Genomic DNA, 25,888 nt, shown 5'->3' with positions numbered 1-25,888 from the left:
GTGTTATATGAGTTTGCGTATTTCCTTGCTTTGTGCACGGTACATTATCCTGTCTAAGAATAAAAACAAAATAGACACAATTACTAAGCCATTTAAGTTTTGTTCAGGAATGTATATTCACTTAATTAGGGAGAGAGATACTAAATCAATTTTATCTTAGAGGTAAAAACATGGAATCCCTTATGAGGGAGTTAAGGCTTGACAAAACTAGAAGCCTATGATGTAGCGATCACTAGGTGTTCTGCATCCACAGCAAAAAGGCTATATCAGAGAGATCTAATGGGTTTTTAAAATGGTTTACTCACAAAAGGATAAGATTACCAACCTATCAATGAGAAGCAAATCAAAACTGATTGAACTTTCTGACTGCTACTTTAAATAAGGAAACCTGTTACCACAACAGTCATTTCAAAGTATAATACAGCCACTCAACACATTTATAACTGAATGTTTTTTTTCACATTGTTATTCTCCAGTAGTAAAATGCTTTCAAATTAAAGAATTAATTAATTATTCAAACATTTCAGTAGAAATGAAGACTAACTACCAAGGTTTCAGTACTGTGTGCCTCTAAACAAGTCACTTAGCCAGTGTTCCTGGGTCATGTCTGAAAAGGGGCAATTGCATCCAGTAGCCTTATCCTGCTACTAAATGCATAAAATAAAACAAATAAAATGTTTCTAAGTGCAAACATTTCAAGACAAACAAAACAAATAAAGCAGATGTTTGCTGACACCCTACACAGATTATTGTTAATCTGCATTAATTTTATACAAGGACACAAAAAAGATCGCTAGAAGAATAGCAAGGGGGATTTATGAGTATTACAGTTTAATGCGCTGAACATGTGAACATTTGTCTAGTTAATGATTAGCCATGAACCAGGTAGCAAATGCAAGAGCAAAGGCAATGGTTATACAGTATATGCAGAGAGAATTACGTAATTAAACAACAGGTCTTTTGACTCATAAGAAAGACACATGGACAGATGACCACTATGAAAATCACAGGTAAAATAATTGGAGATCAGGAACAAATCAGACAAAGTTGCAGTGTGTCAATACATCCACAGTAGTCCCCTTTATGAGGTCAGCAGTGAACACTGATTTGGATGCAGATTGCAGTTGCACAAGAAGCATTATACAACGACCCCCCATTAATATTCAAAAACGTGCATGCTGATTGGTCAGCGTGCACATTGTAAATCAGAGTTATAGTAATGGAAAAAGGTCTGGTTGCCCGGACTTTTTCCATTGCTATAACTCTTTTTTTTACAGCAATGGAGAACGCAAAATCTCCATTGCTTCACACTGTCTCATTATGTTAAACGAGTTTAACATAGCAAGACAGTTTTAAAAAAGCAACAAGAGATTCTCCGTTGCTTTTTTAAAGCTGTCTCACTATGTTAAACGAGTTTAACATAGCGAGACAGTTTGTAAAAAGCAACGGAGATCTTGCTTTCTCCGTTGCTTTTTTTTCAAAACTGTCTCACTTTGTTAAATGGGTTTCACATAGCGAGACAGCTTTAAAAAAAGCAATGGAGAATCTCCGTTGCTTTTCTTAAAGCTGTCTTGCTATGTTAAACCCATTTAACATAGCGAAACAGTTTGTAAAAAGCAATGGAGATCTTGCTTTCTCTGTTGCTTTTGCCCACAGCTCTGATGTACTGCGTAAGCATATGCATGCGTAGTACATCAGAACTGCCACAGGATATCAGACAGCTGCGGAAGGGCAGCAAGGAGGCATTATACAATGCCATTATTTAAGAAACGTAATTATTTTTTTTCTTAAATAATGTCATGGTATAATAGCAATAACCCACTTCTGGGTGTGAGTAATGCTGGATTTACCCACGGTTGGCTTTGTTTGGCCACTCAGGCTTTGCCCTCATGACCAAACCACACCAACCGTGGGTAAATCCGGCATTACCCACACCCAGACGTGGGTTATTGCTATAATAATTAATTTAAGGACTGGAAGAGTTTACTTTGCAAATAATACACTGAAGATCAATTCAAGAGATGACAAAATGGAAAACATAACTCTGGGCGAGGAATTCTGAACATGAACTTGGGATATGGAGAGGGTGATCATGGATAATAATCACAGAACATAAATTACTAATAATTATGGGTAACTTTGGACAAAAATCTCTAAACACAGGTTCAAAATGTGGAGGGGTAGCCTTAGAAAGCAAATATTGAACAGTGACCTTGGACAACAAGCACTGAGACTGAAGATTTTGCAAATGAGAGATGCTGCAGGAGGTAACACTCTACAACAAGCACTGATAATGAATGTGGAAGCTATTCTTGGCTACCTTAAATAGTGAACATTGAATATGAATTCAGAAGGTATGGGAAGCTTCTGGCAGCAAGCATTTGACACAAGTTCACAGTTAGGCAGTGAGCAGAAAGAGAGTGAGATCTGTTTTCTGGTAATCTCACCTATATGATAGTTTGCAAATTTGGTGCAAAATTATTGAAGATAAGTATAATTACAGGGAAATGCTCACCAAATAAAACAGAGCCTCATAACTTTGATAGACTGTAACATCTGGGACAGCTATCTGAGAACAATTTATAGAGATTCTTCTTGAACTTTGAAGTGCCATTTTAGAAATCTGTTTTAAAATTTGGTTTTGCAGCTGCTGTATAACGTAAAAGTTTCTGTCTGAAACCATACCTCTCAACTGTCCAGATTTTCACAGAATGTCCAGACTTTTGACACATATTTCTGGTCCGTTTCCTATAAAATGTGTGGTTTTCTAGAAAATTGTTGAGTTGATCTCAGGATTGAAGTCACTAAATAATGCCATACATTTGAGTTTCAGACTTCAAACCCTTCAAAAAATATATGTTAAAACAAACCATGTTACCCTAGAAACTTTCTAAGTTTATAAGAGCAATATTTAAAATATGTCCATATTTTTGGGCCTTTGCACTCCCATTTTGTTGGGCTTTGCCCAGATTTCTTGTTCTAAGAGATTGAGAGGTATGTCTGAAACTATTTTTTGGAATTGCCTGAGATAAAGTTTTAGAATAATAATGTGTCCACACATTATGCATCTACTTATGACATGAGATCAACCAGACAGAATTTTGCAAACCTTGTATAAAAATAATGAATTGCACTAATGTCAGAAATGAATATTTGATAATGAAATACATATTCATAATTTTAAAATATCTTAGACAAAACTTTCTGCATGCTTATTATGGTGGACTATATCACAAAGTCTGTGAGGCTCCATCATACCTCTCAACTCCTTCAGTCAAGATGCGGGACAAAGTCATAAATAATAAAGAAACAAAGGGCTAAAATCAGGGACAATTTTTAAATATTATTCTGACTCACATAAAATGATAATAGAACTGTTAACAGGTTTTGCATAAACATGCATTTTCTGAACAGCATGAAGTTTGGAACAGTAATGTCTGGCATTACTGACCAACTGTATTCCTTATTAATTTACCAGAAAATCAAAAATTTTATGAGGGACGGGGAAACTATGAGGAAAATCAGGTCCATTCTGCAAAATTATTGACAGTTGAGAGGCATGGGCCCCACAGACAGCATTTTTAAACTTGGAGAACAAAATGAAGAACTTCAATAAATTTATACGGAAAGCTCACAAATTTAACCACAGAGTCAGTACTTGGTTTGTTAGTAACATTTGGGGATAAAAACCTTCACAGTAATTATGTCATTGTTTGCATTATAAAAATTGATGTGTCATTAAGAAATTCCATCTTAAAAGATGATTACAGAGTCATTACATGGAATGACATTTTCTGTGTAGAAAAAAAGATCACTTTTTGTTTTTAGAAAGGTGGCTGTGGTGGTGCAGCATTTAGCATTGCCACCTCACAACAAGAGGTTTTCTGGTTCGATCCTTGGCTGGGTGTGGAGTGGGTTTCTTCCGGCTGCTCCAGTTTCCTCCCAAAGACATGCTGTAGGTGGATTGGACCCTCTAAATTGGCCCTAGGCATGAGTGTGTGTGCCTTCTGTAGAAGGCTGGGTGCTAGGCTGGCACCTCCACACCGTAAAACTCCACTGTCAGTCATGAGCAGACAAGTGATCTGCTGTGGCGACCACTACACAACAAGAGGTTCTCTGGTTCGATCCTTGGCTGGGTGTGGAGTCTGCATGTCCTCCATGTGGGTGTGTGGGTTTCTTCCGGGTGCTCCAGTTTCCTCCCAAAGACATGCTGTAGGTGGATTGGACCTTCTAAATTGGCCCTAGGCATGAGTGTGTGTGCCTTCTGTAGAAGGCTGGGTGCTAGGCTGACAACTCCACACCATAAAACTCCACTGCCAGTCATGAGCAGACAAGTGATCTGCTGTGGCAACCACTAACCAGCAAAAGAAGATGAGTTTTGTTTTAGAACCTATGTTGTTATATCATCTTCTAAAGTTCAGAAGCTAGTGTCAATCAGCTATCTTGGAAATGAACATAGATTATACTAGAGGGCTGAGTACCCCCGTATCAATTTGATGTTGCTGTTAAGGACATTGTGTAGAGGTCATGATTTCTGCTGGTGGGTGGGCTGATTTTATTTTGTTTATGATGGGCACTTAAGGGATCATGCTCCATTTTGCTATCTTGGATATGTCTGTCTATGTTATACTTTGCTTAAGAAGCACATCTGTGGTCAGAAATTCACATGGTTTGGGTTGTCAGAATGCTGTGGTCTGAATATGGTCATGAATGGCAGTGGATAAAGTAGGATGTGTTCATGTGTTGCTCAATGCAGGAATGCATAAACCATTAGCATATTCTCAGTGCATATTTGGACTGCAGCTTAGTACTGTAGTTATTGTATGAAGCACACAGGCTTCAGCCCTGTTTTGTATATTGTACCAAAAGAGGTGCGGAACATTGATGGTCAGCAGGAAAGTTGCTGGAGTATAACATTCCTTAGTTCAGAGCGTCAATGTGCAGAAGGAGTTTTGCCACTCAGCAAAGATAATGACTTTAAATTACAGTGCAGTGTCCCTACAGTCTGTTGCATGAAGAAAAAGATGATAAGGAATGCATTAGTTTACAATACAGGAATTTTAGAATGAGTTTGCAGCATAGTATACACTGAAGGAAAACAGAAAATAGTTTATCATTCATCTTACACGAGAGGAAGTAGCAGTCAGTCTTAGGAAATGCTATGCACTTTTGTTTCAAACACTGTATGTGTTTTCAAAGTACTGTGCATTGACACAGTCTGAAGGTCCAACTCTATACAGCTAAACAGAGGAATCAAAGGACATACCTTTAATGCAGTAATAAACAATAAAAAAAGATTCAGTACTTAGGAACAGAATACAATAGCTAGAAATAATGACAGTGAGCAAATAGCTGCCAAAAGCTAAATTAATTAATAGAATTTTACCAATAGTCATAAGAAGGGACAACAGGAGAGATTAGTAAAATTAGGGAGAAGGATTTAGAACACTACATAAAATGAAAGGAAGAATGAAGGAAAGTGGGGGGCAAGGTGGGGTAGGAAGAAAATAAGTTAAAATACGAGGTGCGGGCAGTGTGACACAATGTAATAATGTTGTTAGCTGTAAACTTCTTAAGAGACCAGTGTGGTACAGTATGAGAATATTGTTGGGTGTAAACCTTGTAATGGGAGATAGTGTGTAGCACAGTGCAATAATTTTGTTAGCTGTAAGCCTTGTAGTAAGAAGGCAATGTGGTGTGACAATGTTATTAGATGTAAAGCTTCTTAAAGGAGGGCAGTGCTGGACAGTGCAACAATATACATCTTTTAACAGGAAGATGGAGTAATACAGTGGGCTAATGGTTTATGGATGTAGGGTGGGTAGTAGTCAGCAACTCACACTGGCACATCCATCTTGGGGGAAGGGAGAGTGCTTATGCTCACTGCAGTAGCATTATTAAGAGTCAGATGAGGTCTGCATTGCAAGCAATATACTGACTGGTTGGGAGATGAAGCACACATGAACTTCCTGTAAGCAGCAATTGCCTAACTTGCAAGGCTGCTGTGGAAAGATAAGTGGTTAGGGCAGATGCTGCACCAGCATACTCAATCTCCTCACTAGCCCCAGGCATGGGTTGATGTGAGCCTGAGGTAGGCTATGAGTGGTCCAGTAGACTCAGTGAAGGAGATTATCTGGTGGAAGATGATAGTTAGCTGTGAGGAGGAGGGATAAAAAATAAAAAAATAATGTTGCTACGAGTAAAATTTTTAGTAGGAGGGCAGAGTGATAAAGTGGATATAAGGTGTACTAAACCTTGTAACAGGAAAGTAGTTTTGTACAGTAGAATAACACTGACAGCGTAAGCCTTGTAATAAGGGGGCAGTGCTGGACAATGAAATAATGTTATTAATTGAAAACATTTTTATAAGAGGGCATTGTGGCACAATGTGATGATGTTGTTGTGTATACAAAGAAACTCAACAATAATGTATTAGTATAATATTAACTTTACATGTCTTCAGTACGATTATTCCAAATACCACCTACATAGTTTCAGAAGAGTGCTTTTTCATGGCTGCAATTTCTAATTTACTTCATGATTTCAGCTTCTTCAGGAGCATAGACTTCCATCAGGTAAATTCCAGATCAGAAAGGAATGCAGAAGAACATGTCTTGAACTGACTGAGACAGCGCTATAAAAGTTTAGTTTATAAGAAAACTGCTCCCAATTTTGTCATTTGTATAGGTCATGATTGTGGGTGCATGATAGGGTCAGAAGAACAATTCTTGCACACTTATTACAAATGAACCTGATTTCAGATTTATAACCTGAGGAAAGGACACTGGAGAAACATTAATGTGTAAGATTTTTGGGAACAGAATCACTGAGATAAGTTTCCTTGTGATGCTAGCTAGGTGAGACTCAATCTTTGTCATGGTTATTATCAGGCAATTTATTTATTTTTATTTATTTAACATTTATTTACCAGGATAGTCTGACTGGGTGGAAAAACCTGTTTTCAACTGAGGCCTGGTGAGAAAAGCTCTAGATACAATTAAAAATATTTAGGAATACAAATTAGACAATCATTATTTATAGACATCACACAAAAATATTTAGGAATACAAATTAGAGACATCGTAATCAATAGAGGTTAAACACATCATAAAAAGTACATTGAGTTACAATGATTAAACTGATTGCAAAGCAAGTTGGTTACTGTCAAAATCAAATAAGAATACAGACAATAATACAAACTGTGCAGTAATTATGTACAACTACATCAGGTGAGGGAGTGGCAAGAAACCACAGATTTATAAAATGTGACTAGTGTGAGTAACATAGAGAAATAGACTGGGGAGGAGTGAGTAGAGGTGTGGGCAATGGAAGGAGGAGGAAAATAGGAGATGGGGGGCAAAGGTGAGATGTTAAGGTAAGTTTGTGGAAAAGAACTTAGAAGGAAGAATTGTTACTGATGTGGAGGGGGATAGAAGGGAGAATAAAAACTAATCAAGTAAGTTACATATGGTGGATGTGGAATGGTAAAGGAGTAAAATGATGAGCTGATAGACAAGGGAAAGGATTTAACCAGGACAGGTACATGAGCTGAGCCACTTGTTACTGAGGAAGACTCTTAGTAGGTTTTTGAAGTGAGGATGGTTGCAAGTAGTTATGATGGGCTGAGGGATAGTATTCCATACTTTAGAGATGCAGTTAGAGTAGAGACAGTCTCCAGCTTTATTGTTGGATTTGGAGACCTGTAATAAAGATTTATGCCAGGAATGAAGTAGGCGAGTGTTAGTATAAGGTTGAAGCATTAGTTGAAGAGCAGGGGTTTTATCAGGTTAATCTATCATTCTGTGGGCAATAGAGAGTTGAGTGTGAGTTAATTAATGGGGTAGTTCTAACCAGTTTAGTTGATGTAAGGCAGAGCAGTGGTGAGATCTATGTGGGGGAGTTAGTAGCAAATTTGGATATTTTATTATAGTACGATTCAAGCTTAGCTAGATCAGTTTTGCTTAAGTTAGTGAAGATAGGAGCAGCATATAGAAGGGTGGAGACAAGATGAGTTCTGGCTATTGCCTGTCTAGAGTAGTTAGTCAGGAAAGGCTTGACTCATTACAATGAGCCTAGTTTAATATGTGTCTTCTTGATGGAGTGAGATAGGTGTAAGTCAGATTTCAAACTATTGTCAATTAGAACACATAATCGTTTAGTTTTGGATATGACTGACATTACAGTGTTATTTGAGGAGTGAATTTGGAATGGGGTTGAGGGGTCTCGTGATTTTCTGGGGTGAAAGAGCATCAAATTAGTTTTGGAAGGGTTCAGAATCAGCTGTGAATCAGTTAGCCATGATTCGACAGCTATGAAGGATTGCTGTGTTATGGCAATAAGTTGTTTTAGGGATAGTGTAGTGCAGATAAAAGTAGAGCCATCTGCGTAATGAACTATGGAGACTAGCGGAGTAGATGTGTGGAGTCAGCTGGTAAAAATAGTAAAAAGTAGAGGCCCTGGGATAGAACCTTAGGGTACCCCATGTTGGCAGGTAACAGGGTTGACAGTTTTTGTTGCCATTTGACAGCTTGCTGTTGGCCAGATAAGTAGTTGTGCAACCATGTTAAGGAAGAGTGGCTAAGTTTTAGAGTAGAGAATTCAAGAAGTTTCTGGTGGAAAACAGTATCAAACACTTTGGATAGCTCCAGAAAGATGGAGGATACTTGTTTCCCATTGTTTGTATGTTGGTTTATGGTATTAGTGAAACTTAAAAGGGCAGTAGTGGTACTTTGATTGGGGTGGAAACCATGTTGTGTGTTGGATTGTTCAATAAAAGGTAGTTTAAGAGCTTCAAGTAGACACATTTTTCTAATAAAGATATTTTTCAGCTCGAGGGAATATAGTGTTCTGAAATACAGCATTTGATTAGAATGCTGAGAGGATAGGCTATGGCAACAGCTGCTATTTCTAGGAATTCCATGGGTAGGTTTGGTGCAGCAAAAGTTGTGGGATTAAGTTTGGAGAGTTATTTTTTTATGGTGAGAGTTTGAATAGGTTTAAATGAGAATTTGTCACTGGTTTCATTAGAAATATTTAAGATAGGTGAAGGTGTGTTAAGATTATACTTGGAAAGTGATTCAACGGAGTTTGCAAAAAAAGAGTTGAATTGTCCTGCAAGACTGTTGGTGTTGATAGCAGTAGAAGGAGTTTATTTATATTGGACCAGAATTTTTTGGGAGTGTTGAGGTGCTGTGCTGTATTACGTTATAGTACATTTTTTTGTCTAGTTTGACTTGGGACTTGGCATTATTTCAAAGTTGTTTGTATTGATCTTGGCTAACTTGATTTTTTGGTGGAGTGCCAGAGTGCTCAGGCTTTGTCTCTTTGTTTGAGAAGATTTTTAGTATCTATCATTAACCTACATGCATAGTTAGATGCTATTGTAGTAGTCCTGCAAGGGGCTAGCTTATTTAGTATATCATTATTTACTATGCTTCTTAGATTCATGTTGAATAGCAGGAGTTTGGGGAAGCAGAAATACCAGAGCAAGGGAGTGAAGAATGGGGGATATGTTCTTTTTGAGCATATTTGGAGGATAGATTGTTTTTGAGAGTATTTTGGGCCAGGATTAGGGTGGATATATCTGCTTAGTTTTAGTTGTGAAGTATAATAGAGCTTTAGTGACCTTGCTTAGGAGTTTGTTGTACCTGAGAAGTGAGTGAGATTTGGAACGAGGTTTAAAACATTTGTATGGGAAGTAACCTATATAGGTTGTGTTATAGAGTTTGGAATAGAGAGAAGTAAAGGTGATAAGGCTGTGTAGGAAAGGTGGTGAAGTAGGGTGTACAAGCTGTAATTTGAAGCAGCAAGGGAGAGAAGTATAGAAGTAAGAAGATATGGAACTGGTATTAGATGGATGTGAGTAATGGGAGGAAGAAAATTGGGAAAGGCTGTAGTGGGGGTGATAGGAGATTAAGGGCAGGGAGAGGTTGAGGTTGGAGGGTTAAGGAGTTATCTATAAATTGGAAGAAAAATACAGTGAGGCAGATAGCTTGTTAAGAGATAATTGGCTATAGGAAGGAGGGATGAAAGTAGGTGGTAGCACTGAGTATGAGGGTTGTGTGAGTGAGAGATGTAGGTGTGGAAGATGTCTATATGTGTTTCACTGGTACACAGTAAATTGGAGGGAGTGGTTAGCTAGAGTTAAATTTGGATCTAGTGGGGGTGTCAATGGGAATTGGGGGAAGGGTAGGGGAGTGAGCACAAGCGTAGCTGGGCTGAACCAGATCATGTCATACAGCAGAAAACAATCAGTAATACTATAAATAATGGTTATTTAAATCAAGGGCTAAACTTATGCAAGGAAATGCGAACAGTGTCAGCTGTTGATGTTTAAAGGGAAGGGGGTGTCAGGTAGTAAACTCTGCTACTGAGATAAATGAGATTACACTGATAAGAGATGTAACTGGTGGCATGTGCAATTAGTACTGCAAGCTATAGTGTATAATGGTAGGTAGGTATGGGTTCTAATCTCGCACCAGCCACCGTGTGTGTGTGTGTGTGTGTGTGTGTGTGTGTGTGTGTGTGTGTGTGTGTGTGTGTGTGTGTGTGCGTGTGTGTGTGTTTGTGTGTGTAGATATTTCCTTTACAGCAATACAGACATGCCCATCTGCTATATGTCTGCAATGGTTAATCATTTTGGGATGCATGGCTAGGCTTATAAAGGCCCTCGTGGTTGTTATAGGTTCATAAGTTCATAGGTAGGTACTAGGCTATCAGCCCAAGGGCCTATGTAAGCCTAGCCAACAAGGTTCCCTGGCTTACGCCACCCAAGAAAGTTATTTTCCTGTGCCACTGTCGAGCAGAGATACAGAAGTGATCCCCAAGGTGTATTTCCTATTTCCCATCCACTCATCAAGATTTTTCTTGAAGAGTGCTAATGAAGAAATTTGCTTGACATAGATGGGTAACCTGTTCCAGAGTATGGAAAGCCTCTGGGACAGGAATCTATCCCTCCAGCATGTCCTGTTTATTGTAGTGACAAGGTTTAGGTCCCTATAGCGTGTAGCTCGGAGGGATTGGAATTTCTTTAGGTGTAGCATGTCCAATAGCTCTGGGTTTGACATAGCTTTATATGTTAGGCAGAGATCACCTCAGAGTAGGCGATATGCTATGGAATAAAGCTGGAGTTTTTTGAGGCGGTCAGTATAGGGCATTTGTTTGAGGCCAGTAATCCTCTTTGTGAGGTACTTCTGTGGCCTTTCCAGCTGCTGCAGATGTCTTGTGAGGTACATTCCAAAAGGGGCATTGTACTCTATAATGGGTCTAATGAGTGTAGAGAACAGGGGAATAATGACCTCTTTTTTCCTAGATGAGAACACTTTTATGATGAGGTGTGCCATGTAGAAGGACTTCCTGACTACTGTGGAGATGTGACTATCAAAGGAGAGTCTACTGTCCACCTGGGTCCCCCTTGTATTTAAAATAAACAGATCTTCAGTCAATGTTCGGTCTCACAAATCCTTCATGCATGTTCGCCTGGTTTAAGGGCAGGACTTCTCTTCCTAGAACAGAGGAAGCAGAATCTGAATATTATGTAACAGTTAGCTTGTGATGCTCAGATTGTAGGCATTTGACATAAAATGTAAACAACAATGACAATACCAGAATTAAACTCTTGAGGTACTCTTTTGTCAGAAGGATGAAAACCATTTCCTTTTGTATTTACAGTTGCCCAAGTAACCACAGAACCGAAATGAGTTTTGTGTGTGTGTGTGTGTGTGTGTGTGTGTGTGTGTGTGTGTGTGTGTGTGTATGTGTGTGTGTGTGTATGTGTGTGTGTGTGTGTATGTGTGTGTGTGTGTGTGTGTGTGTGTGTGTGTGTGTGTGTGTGTGCGCGTGTGCGTGTGCATGTGCGCGTGAGCGTGTGCGTGTGTGTGTGTGTTTTAATGTCAATGCCCTTGAATAAGAAAAGGAACTGGTCATTTATGATTTCTTCTCTTAAGACCTTCATGAATGTCCTCAGAAAGGCATAAAAATGGCAGTACTGATTTAGTTCTCATCACAAAAAAAAAAAAAAATTCTGGGATTTACTGAGTATATCACTGGATTCAAAAACTAAGAAGATGAATGCATACCATCATTCCATGGACATAAACAAGATGTTAAGTGCAGTGATAGATTTGTAATTATTAGCTTCAGCTGAAGGGCACATTTTATTTAAATAAATTAAAAGACTTGTGACACGATGTTCAATAATGCTTCTTTTAACTTAAAGTGATATCAGTGGCAATGCCTTAACAGGTAACACACTTGCCTTTTTTTGCTGGAAGATCAGATGACTCTGGGTTTTATTCCCACCCTCGGTACTTGAATTAATTCTTCAGTACTACCACTGCAGTGCTGCATAAGAGGGATGCTGCACTGCTGAGTGTGCTCTCCTTCAGATGAGACCTTAATTAATTTAATCCTGAATAGCAGAAAGCTAGTTAGCACAGTTAGCTTCCTGACATTTGCTAAGCCAGGAAACTTATCTACAAAATCCTCTACTGAAAACATGCTTCATTAGGTTTATAATATCTGATAAATGATGTCAGTTTATCTCTTTGGCAGACAATGGGCTATACACCAGTGTTAGTATCAAAGGTCATTGCATAAATACTGTTTTTATATGGCAGATTTATGAAAGAAAAACTGTATTGCCAAAAATATTACTGTTGTGGTCAATAAATGTTGTATATCTGTTTTTGTGTAAAATAGACTCAAGATATCAATGAGAGAGAGCTGCTCACCTGTTGAAGAGCTTTTCAATGATGTGTGTAGAATGACTGGCCCTTGCCTCACTTCTGACTCTTTATCAACGAGATCGACCTCTAAGATCTGAAAATAAATCTCTTTTCCAAGTAAATAGACCAAAACTCCCTACAGGCCATTACTTCTACTCTTTCACTGTAGCTAAACTCTGGAATGCCCTTCCACTTCTTTTCTGGACCATTAATAGTGCACCCTTATTCAAAAAATCACTTCACCAATCTCTCTCTTCTCAATGGCTCTGCCCATGCACCACCCCCAATTCCTGTATAACCTGATTTCCTGGCTCAACTCTCTGATACCCATACTCTTCATCAGTCTTCCTAATTAAGTGTTACCCTTGAAAAGCACAGTGTACCTCATCTTGCTTCACATGGTATAAGTAAATTGTGTGTAGTTATCCCCTCCTAGCTTATGAATATTCTATAGTTAATCACATAGCCTATGTACAACAAAACGGTGTATGTGTTAATTATTAGCCTTCTGTTAAATTCTGTATATACTGAATACCTTGCTATGGGTCAAAGTTTACTTTCATAACTTACAGCCATATAATTGTTCAATGTTACTTCAGATTCTCATGTTATTATTCCTGTAAATTGTTATATGTTGTAAATAACTTTCCAAACAAATTCTATTATCATGTATATTGCTTTGGAGCTTTTCTCCCTGTGCCTTCACTGAAAATGGCTTACCACAGCCCAGTAGAGTTTCCTGGTTAACCAAAGCAAATAAATAAATAGTATGTCATGAGGGATGACATATTGTTATTTTGTGATATTGCCAAATCTACGCAAAGTATGCATATAATAATTTCACAATATTTCTAAACAATATTCATCTGCAAAACCATGTTTGCTAGATGATAAGTATCATTTGCAACATTGTGAGCCTTAATGTTTTGTATAAAACATCATTTGTTTACCTGCAGGTCAGACGGCGTTCATGCAATTAAATTGGTTATGAAAATATAAGTGATCCCCATAACTGCTTTACTAAAAGAACATTTGTATCTCAGAAAATATTAACATTGCCCACCATGTTTCAATGTCATTGTTTTACTTACGCTCACTGCTTGAATACACCACCCCAGCAGAATATTACCTCACTATCTTGCATTATTAATGAAAACATAGAAGTAAGTCATATTTTTTCATAACACATCCTAAACATTCCTAATAACTTCAGTTCTGCACATCCTAAGTTGATTATTTTACTGTCATGTTTAGCAAATCATATCAGCTCTTAGATGCCATCTTGCTTCCTTAGTTTTATGTCATACCTTTACCAGGACTTCAGAATTGAGACTTTGAAAACAGTGATGAGTATACCTGTTTCTAGATTACAGGGAAGTTTCCTGTAAAGGTGGGTATACTCTTACAGAATACACAGGAACTCTGCTTTACTGGCAACTATACTGTTGTGAGAAGTAATGAATTAAACTGAGGTCCATCTGCCTTTGCTGGCAATAGCTCAGGTGGATATCAAAGATCCCATGGCAGTTATCAAAAAGTAAAGGGAAATTCCCCAATGCCTTTGTCAAATTTCTTATAGTCAGTATGAATACCACCTTGGGTCTTCCAGGAAAAGAGGACACAGGCCTAGTTTGACAAATTTGAAATAAATGAGAGATGCTTCCAGTTGGCCTATAGGATATAACAGAGATGCCTATATGTGTAATTGTTGCCTTTCATATTTACATTAATAATTTCAAAACCATGCTCCATACAAGCTATTTAAAGATATCATAATCAAGCTACCATGATAGGCAACACAACTGTGTCAATACTTTACCTCTGTTAATGAGATATTAAATGCTGTAAATATACTATTTACTTATCATTATAATGTTCACATTTTGTTAAATATCTCAACAAGCAAGAAACAGAATTACTTAAGTTCATATGAAAGTTAAAAGCTGAGTAAATAAAATGCTTCTGGCAGTATGCGTGTGGTACAAACAGTTAACAGAGATATTGTAAACTATTTACAAAACATTAAAAAATAATATTTACTGTATTTATTGTGACCAGTAAAATCCAGTGTAAGACCTAATCTAATTAGTGTGACGAATGTAAAGACTAGTTTGTGCCAAACAGTTTGTCACTGACGTTTCTCAGAAAAGTTTGTGGTTGTAGAGATATGAACATTTGTTTGAACTGGGAGGGTATAGCTTCATTTTGGAAAAAGGTAAGGAATACAACCATTGGAAATGGTACTACAAATATCCAGTGCTGCATTGGAGGAAATTGTTAAAGAGTGACAGTATGTATGATATATTTTGGAGGGATGAGATTTGACCCATTCTGATCCTATTCCCTTTGTTTTGGAGAACCAATTCATAATATGACAAAGATCAAATATATATCATGCCACTCATGGAAGTATTCTCCAGACTTTTAGGGGACAGGCAACCATCTCAGAGTAGTTTTTTGTTCCAGTCCCTGGCTGAAAGTTACAATTTCCCTCTTGTTGTGCCCAATCAGCCTTTTGTTCCACAAGGAAGTATGATCACTTAGGCTCATTTATTACTTCTAAGTGTGTGGTCGAGTGGTGGGAGTGATGTTATTGTCTCTTGCAGGGAGTTGTTTTCTTTCTTAATCCATTACCATCCCAAAATGCCTTAAGAGAAAGCGTAAAATAAGTGTAGGTAAGAAATGCATCTTCCACTGCTAGAAAAGACATTCGGCCAACAGTCCTGCCCTGTGAATAGTGAGTGATACCATTATTCTCCTGTCTCTTATTATGTATTCACCTGGAATTTTGCATATCAGACATACACTCACTAACCCTTTCAACAAAAAGAACAGAATCTCCAAGATCATGCCTCTCTTTACCCTGGCTATCTCCTGCTGTGTCTGATCCATTAATCAGATTCAGGCAATTTAGGTCCAACAAAGAATGTTATGCTTCTAAGGCACTTGTGCTTGTTCGTGTCTCAAAGTAGTTCATAAAAATGTTGGCAAGTTTAGTATTAAACTCTCTGGGAGAAGGAGAGCCTCCTGGGATACATCAAGAGAATCTTTTTCTTCTTCTTTCAGCTTTTTCCCAGTTAGGGGTCACCACAGCAGATCACCTGTCCCCTCATGATTGGCAGTGGAGTTTTACAGTGTCGAGTTGCCAGCCCGGCACCCAACCTTCCACAAAAGGTACACACATGCACACACTGACACCTAGGGTCAATTTAGAGTATCCAATCCACCTACAGCATGTCTTTGGGATGTGGGAGGAAACCGGAGCACCCAAAGGAAACCCACGCGACCACAGGGAGGACATGCAGACTCCGCACAGAAGGCACCCCAGCCGAGGATTAAACTGGAGAACCCCTTGCTGTGAGGTGGCAACACTAACCACTGCACCACTGTGGCTGCCCGGGTACATCAAGAGAGTAACCTAAAAGACTTACATGTCACATAGCTGCCTGCAAGAAGAAAAGCAACCACACTTTGGATCTTAATGGCCTTTTTATAGCAGCTCCTAACTAGGAGTTATTATGTGTGCTGATTAAGGATGGGAACCTTAGTGAGTCTATAAGTAAGCCAATATTTATCCTTAGTCATCTTAATTATCTGGACTTTGGAAGCTGAAGGGCATGCTTGACTCCAAATAACTTCATGCAAGCTAGGATCTTCAGCATGCCATGGTTAGTTTTAACAAAACAGGAAGCTGCTATTCTCAGTAGACATACTAGATACAATGGTTTACCAGTTCCTGATTCAGAATTTTTAAGCCTGTATCTAAGGGAAGGTGTAGCTTTGTACAGTGACCAAATGAAAAAGATGGCATGGTGGTCACTAATAAAAATTAGACTGGAGTCCTGTGGCCACTGTCTGGGAAGGTGAGGAGGACTCGATTAGTAATACTCTCATTGCCTGCACGTCTGTAGGTAATCACTGAGATGGTGATTACTTACTAATCAATCACACGTGCATTTGTTTTGGTAACCCCTGCATGATTTTTTTATTAACCACAGTGGTTAGTAGCTGTTCTTTTAATGGCATAAGTGATTCTTGTGCATTAAAGGTGCAACTTGGATTCTGAAATTTGATTATCCGATCTATAGGATACTACAGTATTGATGAAATATCATTTTAATATTACAGGGAACTGATGGATGAAAAATTGCAACTGTTCAAAGATTAAAGAACACAGTCCTAAAAACCCTTGTCAGATATACTGCTGTTTAACTAGACAATGGTAAAAATGTACTTAGATATTGGAAAAACCTAGAAGCAGAGATACTGGTTAAGCTTGCTCTTCTACTACGTACATGATTGTTATTTTAAAATTGTATATATTACTGTTATTATACCTGGGGAATGACTAAAAAGAGTCAGTAGACCAGCTCTCTCACTTCACTGACACATAATAAATGATAATGAATAATAAATAAGTTGACAAAACATAAGGGAATAGAAAGAAATATAGCTATGCAACGTGCCAGGAGCATAGTCCAGAAAAAGCTTTCTCTGCTGCCCCATTATAATACACATGTTGTCTTACTTTGCAGTTTTTAACATTAGCTCCCTTTCCCTCTAGATACAAATTGAATGTTACCTGCCACCAAAGGCATCCATCCTCCTGGTTGGTGAAGAGCCCTCTGAGCTCTCTCAACAGTGATGTGGTCAGCTGATGGCATTCAAAACATCAGTGATCTGGTCTTCCTGGACCCTAGATGGTTTTCCTGTTTCAGTATCCTCAGGTAGACAAGTTATTCTATTGCTTCCAATATTCTAAGTCTTCCATATTATCTAATACATTTATTATTTCTTTCTCCGTATAATTAATACAGTGTCCTGATCAGCTGATTTTTCCATTTGAGTGGATAACAGCTTCACTGTTATCTTCCTGCCTAGCTCCTCCATCACCTGCTGTAATGGTCCTGTTCTGCTTTAAGATAAGCTGTGTTGTCCAGTATATTGATAATGTGACTTGCCCATTTGTCCATTTTGCCTTCAGTTCTGATAAGGGTTGTTACAATGACAACTTGGCTTTTTCACCAGTGCTGATTGCCATTAACTGTTTTCAAAGTTACTGAGATCCAGCAAAAGGAGCTGTCAAGAAGAAAAAAAGATAGACACGTTATGGAGCTGTGGTCAGTACACATCAACAGCATGTAATATTTTAAAAATGTGTTCTATACTGAAACTCTCAGGGGGAAAATATAAGTTTACTTTAATATGCTCCTCTGAGATTTGTAAAGTATGTATTGTCATGTTTTGGGGCAATTCTGCTCCTCGACTAATAACTCATGATATCAGTTAGTCAAACAAATGGATAACAGGGTGATTCTTTAAAATAAAATTCATTGACATTCTTACATATTAAGTGTGGACACAGTTGATGTATACCAAGGCTCCGTCCTTGGTCCCCCTAGTTCTGTCTCTTTATAAATGTGATGTGACAGTGTACCAGTCCTGCCGTTATTTAATATGTAGACAGTGTTTCTTTGCTCTGCTGTGGTCCCTTTCCCATTACAGTGGCAGCTGCACCATAATATTTCTTTTAAACATTGTTAAAACAGCTCCCTACTGCTCAACACCTGAAATTTTCAGGATATGTTATGTGATCACAAGAAGTTTCACAGCCTGAAAGTGCCTTCCTTGGTTGTCCAGTCCTCTTCTCATGCACCAATTTAACAGGTAAATCTGCTTGATGAGGCAATTTCATTCTTTGAGCAGATTTCCTCTAGTGTGAAAAATGAGTCTTTTAAAGTTAAAATTGCTGCACTGTCCCAAAATTCCCCTCACTTCGAAAAATACAACCGCCAATGCAGTTTTTCTGACAAATTCTTACATTTTAGTTGCATTCTACTTAAATTCGTGCATACAAATATTAATACATTCAACTCTGTATATACAATGGACTAGAAGCAACCTATGATACCCTTTACTTACATATTTTATGACAGTTTGACTGGCTGAACATAGCTTGTAGATCAAATTGTGCCCACATCTCCTTTGCCCACGTCTTTGTTCAGCTAGCTACTCCTGCAGCTTTATCAGACCTCATCTGAATGGTCCTGGTTATTATCCTACGCGGTGCTAGTACCTGCAAACCTTGGAAGAATAGCTTCCCCTGTGCCATGCTCACCTTGTGGATATCATTCCCAGGACAAATAAGATCACTGAATTCCACCATTACATGAAAAGCTGCTTTTTGAGGTCACCCTTATGCATAAACAGTTGCACAGATTTAAACTTTGCATTACCTTTCCATGGGACCCAGCATCTTGAGTTAAACATTACTTGCTATTTGTTTGCATTTGGAAGAAATGTGTAGTTCGTACTCTGTCAAACCTCTTTAAGTTAACCTTATCTGGGTATTATATATTTCAATCGTCTCTATTCTTCATGCTCCACTTGCTATCTGGAAAGCCTGGGACTGTAGCCTGCCATGTGCTGTACACAACATATGCTTCTCCTTTCCCAGACAAATGAGAAAACTGAAATGTACTCATATATTACAAGCTTTTCTATCAGCTCACTGCTTGTACAGAAACAATACCTTCCCATTAGTCCTAGCATCTTGTGCTAAGCATTCGGTGCCATTTGTGGGCATTCAAAGACACTGTGTAATAACTTATGTTCTTAATTTATTATTTTTATGACTGTCTGCTTACGTCCCAATGATATTGAAAGCTATTCTGCTGGTAGTTACATATTTGTGTTTTTGACTTTTTCTATGCAGGGACTATACCCACCAAGTTGTCCCATGAAATGAGCCATGGCTTCACTAGAATTAGGCCCCTTTAAGAGATTTTCTATAGATAAACTCACCCATTCGTGGATATATATAACATGTATTAAGTGTCTTTTCCAATGTCATTCCCATCTTAAGATCATCTAACCAAATCATCTCTTTCTGTATTTGCTGTTTCAATTATCACATCTTCACTGAACCAGTCTTTCTTTTTAGGCTTTTGTGTCCTTTGTTTTTCTTCAGTTTGAAGCTGAACTACTAATAACTCACAATTCATTTAACAATGTAAGCTTTATTCTTGCTTTGTTTTTTCGCCTTAAGAACCAAACTCTTTGTAAACCTTTTGTGACCTGTGGACTATTCCATAATTAACCCACCACACCTGGTAGTTCATCTTGTGAACATGAATGTCAAGAGGCTGACATCTATTGTTTGATGAAGCCAGAGGGAATTTAGAATCCTGCATTCATATGAGCAAAGCATCCCTCCTTCTGCATAGTCTTTCTTAATATATTCAACTTTAGTATTGCTATACTTGAAGAAAGAGTCATTTTCCTTCCGAAGAACTCATTTGAATGGTACTTTATGCATACACCGAATGTCCTAAAAGTACCCAACATGCACAATGTGCACGTTCATTTTCAGTCTAATCTATTGATCATATATAGCACTGTCTTAAAGCACATACTAATCAGCTCTTGAGTTTTGTTATCTCTTGTTTCCAGTTTTATAAAGTGAAACCAGATTTGCTTTCCTGGCATCACTGATTAATATGCCATCCGCAGCTGTTTAAACCACATCATCTAACTGTCTCTCTTCTCTCTGCAAAAACTATAAACTCCAAAATCTGCTGCTGAGCATTCACTCCTTTTCAGTATGACTGATTTTGAACTACTATTCCTATACCTGAGATTATCCAGTTGACTAACGTGTACTTGCTGAAGCACGGTATGCATTTACGGAGAATAGTGTATGACTTCTGTCTGTGAATTATATATAAGAAGAATTGCAATTTTTCTGCAAACTTATATGTGAAGCTTTGTAAATTATGTGTAAGAAGAACTGTAATTTTCATGTAAGCATATACGTGGAGCATTTCTTCTTGGCTCTCTGCTGAAAATGAGATTGCACCCAGTTGGACTTTCCCAGTCAACAAAAACAAGCAAACAAACAAATAAATAAATAATACATCCTCAAGACATTTTAAGTGGCACAGTGAAAAGGAGTAAATGTTCAGCATCCTTCTTTCCATTGGAAAGGATGTCAAAACATATAATGGCAAGCTCGAGGTTATTATACTCAATATATAATTACTCAGCAGGTTTAATTTCAGAAAGAAAAACAGCACTGAATGTAAAAAGTAAAAATAAGATTTTGTTAAGTATCCCCAGGAGAGTCTATATCAGATCCAACAAAACCTTTCATTAGAAACCTTTTCTATGGGAATATATGATCAACAAAAAAAACAAACATAACATAATAAAGAAACGCAAGAGACATTTTTGTAGGAGGGCAAGTTCCTCTGCTACCCCAAATGAAGGGATGTATCCCCCTGCATTATGAAAACTATACTAACTCCAAGATCACAAAACAATGGAGGTAAGAGAAGCTTTTTTGATCTCACTGGTCCACTTCTAATGAAAATATGGTATCCAACCTAAACCATTAAAAACAGTTAACTCATAAAACATTTCTGCATTTTGGCAAGTCTCCATCCACAATACCTCTTGTGCCTAAATATACACATTGCAAGATCATGCAACAGTGAGCATCAACAGAAATGTCCTTACCCCCACATTTCTATGATCTCACTTTTTAACATACACTCCTTTTGAAAAAATGAGGAAACAATGCAATATAACAACTAATTCCTTTTGGGAAGAAAGGTAATTCTGACATGCCTTTTCATGTAAACCACTAACGGAACAATGGGTCATCAAGAAACAAAAGCAAACAAAGTGCCATAGTAGACTGATACAGAGTGCAGAATTATTAATGATCAGTATGGTACGTAATGGTCAAACAACAATAACATTAAAGATAGTAAATATAGACTGCAAACCCTGCATAATACAGCTTGCATTGAGCTGAGAATCCACTACTTGTGTAATTCATACATTATTATGTTTCTTGTAAGGCATAACAGTAGCTTCTCTTATGTGTTCTGACATATATATATATATATATATATATATATAGTCAGTCAGAACAGAAAGCACTTAGTGCTCCATAAATAGTGCACTTGCATCCATGTAATGTACCTGGCGGCAAAAACAGTATACCCGCATCCATGTAATGTAGATGACGCCACAAACAGTATACCTTTATCAATGTAATATACCTGGACCCACAAACAGTGTACCTGCATCCATGTAATGTAGACAGCTCCACAAACAGTATACCTTTATCCATGTAATGTACCTGGCTCCACAAATAGTATACCTGCATCCATGTAATGCACCTAGTCCCACAAACAGTATATCTGCATCCATGTAATGTAGATGGCTCAACAAACAGTATACCTGCATCCATGTAATGTACCTGGCTCCACAAACACTATACTTGCATTTGTTTAATGTAGATGGCTCCACAAACAGTATACCTGCATCCATGTAATGTACCTGGCTCCACAAACAGTATACCTGCATCCATGTAATACAGATAGGTCTACGAATAGTATACCTGCATCCATGTAATGTACATGGCTCCACAAATAGTATACCTGCATTCATTTAATGTAAATGGCTCCGCAAACAATATACCTGCATCCATGTGACATACACTACACTAAAGCATATAACTAGGGTCAGAGTCCCCCCCCCCCCAGCAAAAAATAATCAGGGACACTAATTTATCATTTTCAAAAACTGATATTCCATATTATTGTATTAAATCTTGAAATTGTATATGTGATTATTTTATTTATTTATTTATTTATTGCCATTTGTTAACTGGATTGGTCCAGCTGGGCTTGTGGCCCATTTTCAGTGGAGACTCGAGTAGAAAATTTCCAAAAAAAAAAAGAAAAAAATACAAACAGTTTACAGAGAATGAAACATTTGAGTCAAACCTATGGTCAAAATCAGTTATACAAGAATGTTAGAGAGACAAAGCAGAAATGCATACACATGATATATACATATCAATATTTTTACAGACTAAAAATATATATTTCCATATTTACAAAAAGAGTTAAGTCCAACAGTATTGATTATAGAGTTTAGTACGTATCCACAGTAGTGGAGTACTTAGCTGTATGAGGAGGGACTGAAAAGGTATACAGTACGGTTGTGGGGAGCTTAAGTAGGGGCTTAACAAGGACATGGCTTGGAGTTGAGTAGATGAAGTTTGAGTTCTTCTTTAAAGTGGGATGGGTGAATGATGGAACAAATATCTCTTGGGAGTTTGTTCCAGGCCTGGGCGATGGAGTGTTTATATAGGAGTTTGCCAGCTATTCTTCTAGGTTGGTAGATTTGTAGTAGTTGGTGATTAGAGGTACGGAGAGTCCACAGAGGAGTGTAGATAGAGATGAAGGAAGAGACAGCAGGACAGGATGAAAGTTTGTAAGGAATGAAGTGTAACATTTGAAGTTGTGACAACAGTAGAAGATGGGGGAATTCTAACCAGTGGAGAGTATTTAGGGCAAGGCAGTGATGTGCATTGTATGGAGAGTTTGTGATAAATCTAGTTATCTTGTGGTAAGTTTTTTGGAGTTTGTTTAAAGTAGAAGTTTGGATGTTGGTGAGTACTGCGGAAGCATGTAGAAGGGAGGGGAGGAGAAGAGCTTGTGCAAGGGAGAGTCTGGCATTTGCAGTTAAAATGTTTTTGTTGTGATACAATAAACCACGTTTCTGGTGAGTCTTTTTTATGCTTTGGAGGATGTGCAAGTTGAATTTGAGTTCATTATCTATGATGATCCCAAGGAGTTTAGTGTAAGCTTCAGGTTGGATAACAGTGTTATTAGAGGAAGTAATAGTAAAGGTGGATTTGAGGTGAGAGAGGGATTGGAGGAAAAATAATAAAAATTTGGTCTTTTTAGGGCTGAGAATGAGTAGACTACTGGACAACCACTGTTCAATGGATATGAAGGCCTGTTGAGTGAGAGTGTGGAGATTGGAGTGCCTGAGATGGAGATGAGAGTCGAGTTGTCTGCATACTGGATGAGGGATGATTGTTTAAAAGAAGTATAGAGATCATTGTAAAGACATTAAATAGGAGGGGACCCAGGATGGAACCTTGTGGTATCCCGGTTGGAACAGGTATGAATGGAGACGTAGAATAAAGCCATTTAACAGATTGCTGCCTGAAGGATAAGTAACTGGAGAACCAGGCAAGGAAGGAAGAAGATAGACTGAGATCTGCAAATTTAGATAGGAATAGGGGATGGAAGACTGTATCAAAGGCTTTGGAAAGGTCCAGTAAGGGACATGATATGAGTTTGTTATTGTATAGGGCCTCAGCAATGGTATGTGTAAAGGATAACAGGGCAGTAGTTATGTTGTGGTTGGGATAGAAACCATGCTGAGTTGGAGTAAGTAGGTTATGTTGGAGGAAGTAGTTGAGTAGTTGTGAGTGGATACATTTTTCGAGAATCTTAGAGAGGGGAGATAGAATAGCTATAGGTCGGTAGTTTGAGGGGTCTGTAGAGTTTCCACCTTTATGCAGGAGGAACAGTGAAAATGTATTTCCATAGGGTAGGGCCGGAGGATTCCTGAATAGATCTATTGATTTGTATAGATATTGGATAGGCAATGGAGTCAGCAGCAAGTATGAGAAAGGCAGGAGGTAGATTGTCTGATGTTGGAAGTAAGAATTGAATGTGAAGAGTATAGTTGTATGTGGATATACATATAGATTTTTCATGATTTCATTGTAATTGTCTAATATGTGTGTGTGTGTGTATAATACACACACACACACACACACACACACACAAACATATATATATATATATATATATATATATATATATATATATATATATATATATATATATATATAATGTGATTAAATACGCAAAATATAACGTTGTAACTGTAATGCTGACATCTACACAATATCAACCATCAGTTCACCGGCATCTGCATTTGACGTAATTCAACATTGTTTTAGGTGACATCAGTCATCCAAGCTATACAGCGTAACTTACTGTTAAATTGTCAAGTCAATACTGCATAGTTTTTGCTGTTAAAATGCCAGGTTTTTGTGATATAAAAAAAATGAGACCACAATAAATCATTTCAAAACTTTTCCCATCTTTAATGTGACCTATAACCTGTACAATTCAATTGAAAAACAAACAAATCTGTTAGGGAAAAAAATATAAAAAATAAAAAACATACAATAGAATTTCTCACATACAAATTAAAAAGCACTGTTCATTTTCCAGGTTTTATGCTCAGCCCTTAATGCTGCTTTCACAGCCACATAGAATCAACCAGTCACAATCTGCTTTCCTGTGGTATATAACACCAGACTGAGTAAGGAGAAGGTCACAGTAAGTTGCCTGTCGGGCGCTAGAATCCGCCACATAATGCAAGCACTCAGGTCTCTCAACAGCAAGTACAAGTACGACTCAGTCATTGTCCATGCTGGTGTCAACAACCTGAGACGTACCTCCTTGGACTACATGAAAAGAGACATTGAGGAGCTCTCTGATTATGTAGCCCAGGCAGGTATGACCCTGACCTTGAGCAGTATCCTACCTTCACCTAGAATGATGCCACAATACAGTGATAAGATGATCAGCTTTAATAATTGGCTTAAATTTTGGTGTCATTCAAAGGGGATCCAATGTCTGTCTGCCTGGGATGACATGCTGGACAAGCCACGCTGCTTCGCAAGGGACGGCTTGCACCTGTCACCCCTGGGCTTCCGGATATTGGCAAAGGCTCTTGCCACCCCCATAGTGCCTTTTTTAGGCAAAGCTCAAATTCTAAACCTACCACCCTAGAACACAAAAAAGGAAAAAACTAAGGGTAATGCTGCTCAATGCCAGAAGTCTCAATCTCAAGATGCATGCACTCAAGGCCCTTCTCAGTATGGAGAATATCGATGTCTGTGCTGTGACAGAAACCTGGTTCAAGGCTCCTGAGAGCACCCCAGCACTATCAGGTTTCACCTCATATCATGCGTTCCGGCCCCAAAATCCGGACAACACCAAGAAAGGAGGGGGGGTGTCCATATTCATAAAGGACACACACACCTCAAGGTTGGTGGCAACGCACGATGCATCGGAGACCATCCAGGTGCAATTAACCATAGGCAAGACTGCTCTGCAATTTGTAGCATGTTACAGTCCACCCTCTCAAACTCAGGAACCTCACATGGCCTTCCTGAAAACAATGGAGGGGATAAATGTATCTCCAAATACCATCATACTAGGTGATTTCAACTACCCTAATATAGATTGGGAACACTATTCAAGCCCAAACAC

The sequence above is a fragment of the Protopterus annectens genome, chromosome 2.part2, assembly GCF_019279795.1.
Source record: "Protopterus annectens isolate FY-2018-M chromosome 2.part2, PAN1.0, whole genome shotgun sequence".
NCBI lineage: Eukaryota > Metazoa > Chordata > Ceratodontiformes > Protopteridae > Protopterus > Protopterus annectens.
The sequence above is the reverse complement of the archived record's forward strand: the minus strand, read 5'-3'. Positions refer to the sequence as shown.